The sequence below is a fragment of the Dipodomys ordii genome, unplaced genomic scaffold, assembly GCF_000151885.1.
Source record: "Dipodomys ordii isolate 6190 unplaced genomic scaffold, Dord_2.0 Scaffold46, whole genome shotgun sequence".
Lineage (NCBI taxonomy): Eukaryota > Metazoa > Chordata > Mammalia > Rodentia > Heteromyidae > Dipodomys > Dipodomys ordii.
This window is the reverse complement of record NW_012267262.1, coordinates 450,769-457,503: the sequence shown is the minus strand read 5'-3', so window position 1 is coordinate 457,503 and position 6,735 is coordinate 450,769. Positions and strand designations below refer to the sequence as shown.

Genomic DNA, 6,735 nt, shown 5'->3' with positions numbered 1-6,735 from the left:
TCTCTTTCTAGACTTTTCTAACACAAAAGCTTCAGCAAAGGAACTTTTAGGGACACTCGGATCTCACTCCACTTCTTAAGGCTGAACAATTCAACTCCAACAAAACCCTAACCTAACACTAGGCACTAAAATACTCAGTGCTGAGCAAATGATATTCTGAATCCCAACCAGAAATGGACTTCTGTGGTCAATTTCAGTTGTTTGAGTACAAATAAGTTATTCTAAAAGCAAACAGTGCTTTTCAAAATAATAATTATGATGAATGAGGTTTTCTTCCTAATATTATTTATATGTCTTGAAATTCCTTTCATTCCTTTCAATTTTTATTTTACATTTAACCAAAATCATCTGCTCCTATAAGGAGCTACATTCATTCCTTCACTGATTGAGGAAACATTAACAATATAATGTGCCACACACTGCTAAGCTCTATCAGTTTAAAGCATGCCAGGCTTCAAAGACCAGCATGTGAATCATTTCTAGATTACCAGGGGAAATCCTCCCTATGATGGTTCTGGACAGAACTCACATTCCCTTCAGTTCCCTGAACCAAGATCTAGCTTCTTCATGAAGAAAACATCCATCCTGACTGTGATATCATAATCACCTCTCTATCTTTCTCAACTTGGGCACTGGAGAGAAAAAATCCAGCCCAAATAGTTATAGGTTCATATAGCTCACCATGAGTGGAGCAGTTTTGATCACAAAAATACTTTCATTTCATTTACAAAACTTCAGTTAATGAACAGAAAGCTTAGACTCTAAATTCAACAAAAGTTGAGTTTGAATTCCTATTTCAGTGCTGTCTAGATTTTGGTAAGTGACTTAGTCTCTATTAATCTTCGGTTCTTCTTTTTATAAGACATTCCACATACTAGAATGCTCCTGTTAGTAAGTGAATGGATGGTAGATGGTTAAATCTTGTATGTGTTCTCAGGGGCACAACTGGAGGATTTGTGAGCATGAACCCAACCATCTCATCCCTGAAGACAGAATCTACACTGGGTAATACATTTGATGGGTCCGCTAATCAAAACTGTGACCTGATTCTGAACTTTCTGATCTCCATCATTGCCCTCATTGGGATCACAGGAAACATGATTGTGCTTCGGCTCCTGGGCTTCCAAATGCTCAGGGTGCCATGTCAGTCTATGTCCTAAATCTGGCTCTGCCAGGTGTTCTCTTCCTCTGCTTTCCCACTATTGACTCCCTGCTGGAGATTCTCAACATCCTTGCCAGCCACATCTCTACTAATAACATGTCTTACCTTGTAAATACCATTCCCTATATTATAGGTTTGAGCATACTCAATGCCATTAACACAGAACACTATCTGTCAGTCCTGTGGCCCATCTGTTAACATCGCAGCCCAAGAAACATATCATCTCTCATATGTGCTCTCATCTGGGTCCAGTCCCTGCTGATGAATATCCTTGATTGGCACTGTTTGGGTTACCTGAGCACACTTAATGCTTATACTTGTTCAGAAAAAGTAGAGTTTGCCATTGATACATGCCTGGTTATTTTATTTTTCATCTTAATATACTTATGCATATGTGACAGAATAACGCATACCCACTACAGAAGTTCTGAAGAGTAGAGAGCAGAAGACATTCAGGTTTTAGTGTTTGGATGTTTCTATAAAATTCTATTTATTAATTTTGGGGGCTGGGAAGGTGGATCAGTGGTAGAATGCTTGCCTTGCATGCATGAGGCCCTGGGTTCGATTCCTCAATACCACATAAGCAGAAAAAGCCGGAAGTGGTGCTATGGCTCAAGTGGTAGAGCGCTAGCCTTGAGCTGAGAGCTGAGGGGCAGCACCCAAGCCCAGAATTCAGGCCCCGTGACTGGCAAAAAAATAAAATAAAAAATTCTGCTTATTAATTTTAAAGAGTGTTTGGGAAAAAGTATGAGAAGATGACAGCTCAATGATTGTTGTGGCCAAGTCGCAGGACCCCACCAAGAAGACCACCAAGAGTCAGACTTTACAGTTAAGGTTTTATTTAAATGGGCTGCAGCTCGGGCCTCGTCCTACACTCCGACACAGCAGAGCCTAGGAGGAGAGCCCCAAGCTAAGGATTTGCAGGGCTTATAAAGGCACACAACCAGGTGTTTGGATTACCACCACGTGTTGCTCTGCTAGCTGAGATAAACAAGCAACAAATGGTCACTGCCTCAAAAATGGAATTAACCCTTCATGATAGGAATACTTTCTGAGAAATGTGTCATTGGGTGATTCCATCATTATACAAGCATCACTGAATATACTTACACAAACCTAGATAGGATAATATACTACACACACAGGGTATATGGTATATATTTAGTACATCACATATAATGAACAAAATAATACAAGATTACATCAAGCACAAGACAAAATTATGTGATCAAAAGACTACACATAAGATCTATGTGGTTATTCCCAGCATAGCATGAATACAGTTTTATAGTTAACTTTTTTATTATGGGAGTACATTCTAAAAGTACACTCTAATAATAAGGAGCAATAAAAATTCAGACAAGTAACAGGCATTTGTTATCATTATCACTTATATACTGTGTGTTTTCACAGTACTAGCAGTGACATAGGTTTGTTTAAACCCACCATCACCACCTGTAAGTGATGTGTTGTGCTACAAGGTGAAAACATTAGCAGATACCAGGAGCATTTCAGTTCCATTATAATCTTTTTTTGAAAGAAAAAATAGTGTTTTATTAACTATCACACTGTTACAAAACACGTTAGGCGTACAATAAGGTAGCCTTTACATTTGAGGTGGTCTTAAAGTTAACAAATGAACAGAATTCCAAATTTCTGAAATAGGTGAACTGCTGCAGTTATAGGTATACATTTAGGAAAATTGTATGGCTCTTACAAGACCAGCAATGTAACTTTATTGTGTACACTTTTAATTGAAAATATAAACAATAATTAAAAAGAAAAAGAAAATATAGCATAATAAAAAAACATACCTTTCTCAATGTAAAATTTTAAAGGAACAAGCAAAAAAAAGGAAAATGGTTGATATTTTAATGCAGACTGACTACCTAAACAAAAAAAGGCTTAAAATATAATAAAACCTTTAGTTTTCTATGACTAATATCCATTATAATCTTAAGACAACACTATCACATATATGGCTCCTTAATGGTGGACATATCCCTTTGTGGGCATAACAATATTACCTTCTTGGCTGTGTGCCTGGTTCATGAACTTCTCTTCAGAATACCACCTGTCCATGTTCTTATTGACTTCAATGTCCATGGAGAGAGTTTATATAGCAAGCTAATATTTCAAGATTTCTACTTCTCACTCTGAATTAATTAGTAACTAACCAAGATTGACACACTAGTACAGACATTTCCTATATACTTATCAGCCAGGCACACCAAAAGAGAAATATTGTATAAACATAATGCTTTATCAAAACCAAGAAACTTGACACTATTACAAATATCTATGCTACTACTATGCATGATATTCTGATTTCACCCATTTTTAAATGCAGTTATTTTAGGAGGAAGGAAAAGAGTTGCCTTTGTGAATAATTCTGCTCTATTTTGTCACATGTATAAATACACATAACAACTACAATATGTAAAATAAAGCTATCTTTTCATCATACAAAATCTGTTTGCCTCCCCTCATAGCCACACCTGCTTGCATCCCACTTCCTAAACTACACTTACCACTGACCTGTTCTTTTATTTCATTAATTTTGTCACTTCAAAAATATGTAAGTAGTATCTTTAATTGTCTAACCTTTTATGTTTGGATTCTTTTTAAAAAAAAAAAAATTTTGGGTCCAGTCGTGGGCCTGAACTCTGGGCCTGGGTGCTGTCCCTCAGCTCTTCAGCTCAAGGCTAGCGCTCTACCACTTGAGCCACAGCGACACTTCTGGCTTTTTTCTTTTTGCTTATATGGTGCTGAGGAATCGAACCCAGGGCCTCAGGCATGCAAGGCAAGCTCTCTACCACTGAGCCACCTTCCCAGCTCCTCTTTTTTTTAAAATTTTTTTATTGTGAAAATACCGTACAGAGGGGTTACAATTACATGGGCAAGGTAATGAGTTCATTTCTTATCAAGCATTGTTGCCTCCTCCTTTGTTTCCCCTTCCCATACCTTCCCATCCCACCCCCACCCCCCCAGTCCCAGCCCGGCCAAAGTTGTAAAGTTCATTTTTCAACAAAACAACCTGTACATCTCATTGTTGCAATGGGTCCACCTGTATCCCTATTTAAATAGTTTGTTTTTGCCCTTCCCCTCCACAAATTATACCAACATCAAATACAATGAAAGCAGGTGTTATCAATGGAATTCTATGCCTCCATCAGAAAGAATGACATTGCCCCATTTGTTAGGAAATGGAAACACTTGGAAAAATTATATTAAGTGAAGTAAGCCAGGCCCAAAGAAACATAGGTCCCATGGTTTCCCTTATCTGCAATAACTAGTTTAAGTCTGAGTCAAGCAGAAAAGGTCAGATAAGGTGATGTTAGGGAAATGAACCCTAAGATTTGTATTCAAAGGTTTTTTTTCTTTCATGCGATTGCTTCTAACACATTTATAAGATTATTTCTTTGTTACTTTGTATGTCCCTCCCCCACAGTATAACCCCTGCTTTCACTGTATTTGATGTTGGTATAATTTGTGGAGGGGAAGGGGAAAAACAAATCATTTAAATAGGGATACAGCCGGACACGTTTGGTGGGGGGGGGAGGTGGAGGAGAGCGGGGAGGATTGGGTGGGGGGGGGGCGGGAGGAGGATGGGAAGGCTCTACCACTTGAGCCACAGCACCTCTTCCAGCTTTTTCTGCTTCTGTGGTCCTGAGGAATTGGACCCAGAGCCTCATGCATGTAGGCCACCTTCCCAGCCCTTATCATTTACTTTTAAATCTCATGAACATTCAAATACTAAATTGAAAAGCCACAAAGTCAAATTCTAAGGTCAAAAACAAACTGGAAGGAGCAGACCCTTTCACTCTTGGACTCCATAAAACAGAAGTCTGACAAGGAAGGAAAAACTGTATTTGGAAGAGCCAAAGTGAGGAAGAAGACTGAGAGACACAAAAGAGGAATAGGAAGGTGAAAAGTATGTTGAAACAAAAAGACAACAGGAAAAAAATTAAGAAATAGTTAGCAGCTCCAGCCACATCTTCCCTAGAGGGGAGGTGGGGGAAAGCTGAATCCTCTCCCACAAGATCAGAACAGAAGACCAAGTTGTGGGACAAATCCATACCTCCTGAAAGCCTCATACCCATGTGTGGGAATTTGTTCAGTCAGTGACTCTGCCATCATGAAAGGCCAGCATCAGACAAGACATAAAATGGGACAGATTTTGCCTTCAGGACAAATTGAGACCTTACAGTGGGAGTTCAGAAGATACCACCTAGCTTCCCCTTAGAGAATGTAAACTACAGTAGCTGCCAAGATTGCTAGGTGTATTTATATGTCTGCAAGTAACTTGTAGCCAGGCAGACTCTAAGACTGAATTGTACCTGGGGACTTTAAAGACATAATCCAGGGAATTCTAAATCACTACCCACAACATTCAGGTGAGGGACTCACCAGATGTGGACGTAAAGTGACAGAAGTTAAGAGTTGGACAAACAGAGAACATAGGATGGGAGCTTTGGAGGCAGTGAAGGGCTCAGTGGTTGGTGTTCCCACTTTGCTCAGCACAGACAGAGATTAAAGCAGCCCCAGGAGCTCAGGCCATGAAGGTCCTGAAGGACAGACAGTGGCTTACCCTCCCTGACTTGAGCAAGTTCTAGGACTAAAAATAGCTTCTAGGTGCTTAGCATCCAGGAGCTATCTGGTGGCACTAAGGACTTGCTGCCTGTAGTAAAGGTCTCCAACAAGACTGGGGGTATGTACAATATCCCCCAGTCTCATCATTTCCACACAGTGACAAATATTTCTATGTGGACTATGGAAGAATTGAGACCCTCCGTTCTCTGCCAGCAGTTCAAAACTCACTGCACTTTTGGGTCAATTCTGAGGTGTCCTTCCACAATCAGGAACATATTATTAAAGGGAACCCTCCATTAAGAAGAGAAACTAACCCTTATGTGCCAAATATTGGAGTAGCAAATTTCATTGAGTAAACCTACTGGACATAAAAATCACATATAAACCCCTCAACACAAATTTAGTGGGAGATGTTAATATCTTACCAGCAAACACATCATTTTTTTTTCATTTTTATTGGAATCTGTAAGGTTTTTTGTTGTTGTTTTCTTGAGGGTTTATGAAAAGTGAAGAAAAATCTTTATCAGAAGCATACTTAATAATAACAAAGAGAAGCCAGGAAACTGCTGGCTCCCGTTATTACTTTTAATTTAGATCTGGGGCTTTTCTGGGTTTTCCTCAAGTGAAAAAAGTTCCTCTTTAGTTTTTTAACACTAAGCAGAATACTTGTAAAACAAAGGGTAATTTTTTTAAAGAGGGAATTTAGGCTTCCAACCTTCAGTTGTAGAAATCATGCATGATCTCTGAAATATTTAATTCTAGGACATTTTTCTTTGTATCAGATCATGTTTGTCTTGCCTTATTCATTGATGAATGTTATATCTGCATTAGTACAAATGAACTTCTAATTGTCCTAATAAGGCCAGGGAGACGTTCCTCATTTTCCAGGACATATAGGTAGTTAGCTGTTTGGGATGGAATTGTCTATTATTAGTAGTGAGCACTGTACAGAATTTACATAATTCCAGTACTGCTGTAAC

General features: G+C 38.9%; 1 pseudogene; it reads left to right on the top strand.

The window, feature by feature from the left end:
* The first annotated feature begins 926 nt into the window (after nt 1-926).
* On the top strand, nt 927-1,600 carry LOC105988039 (annotated as a pseudogene).
* The last annotated feature ends 5,135 nt before the right edge of the window (nt 1,601-6,735 follow it).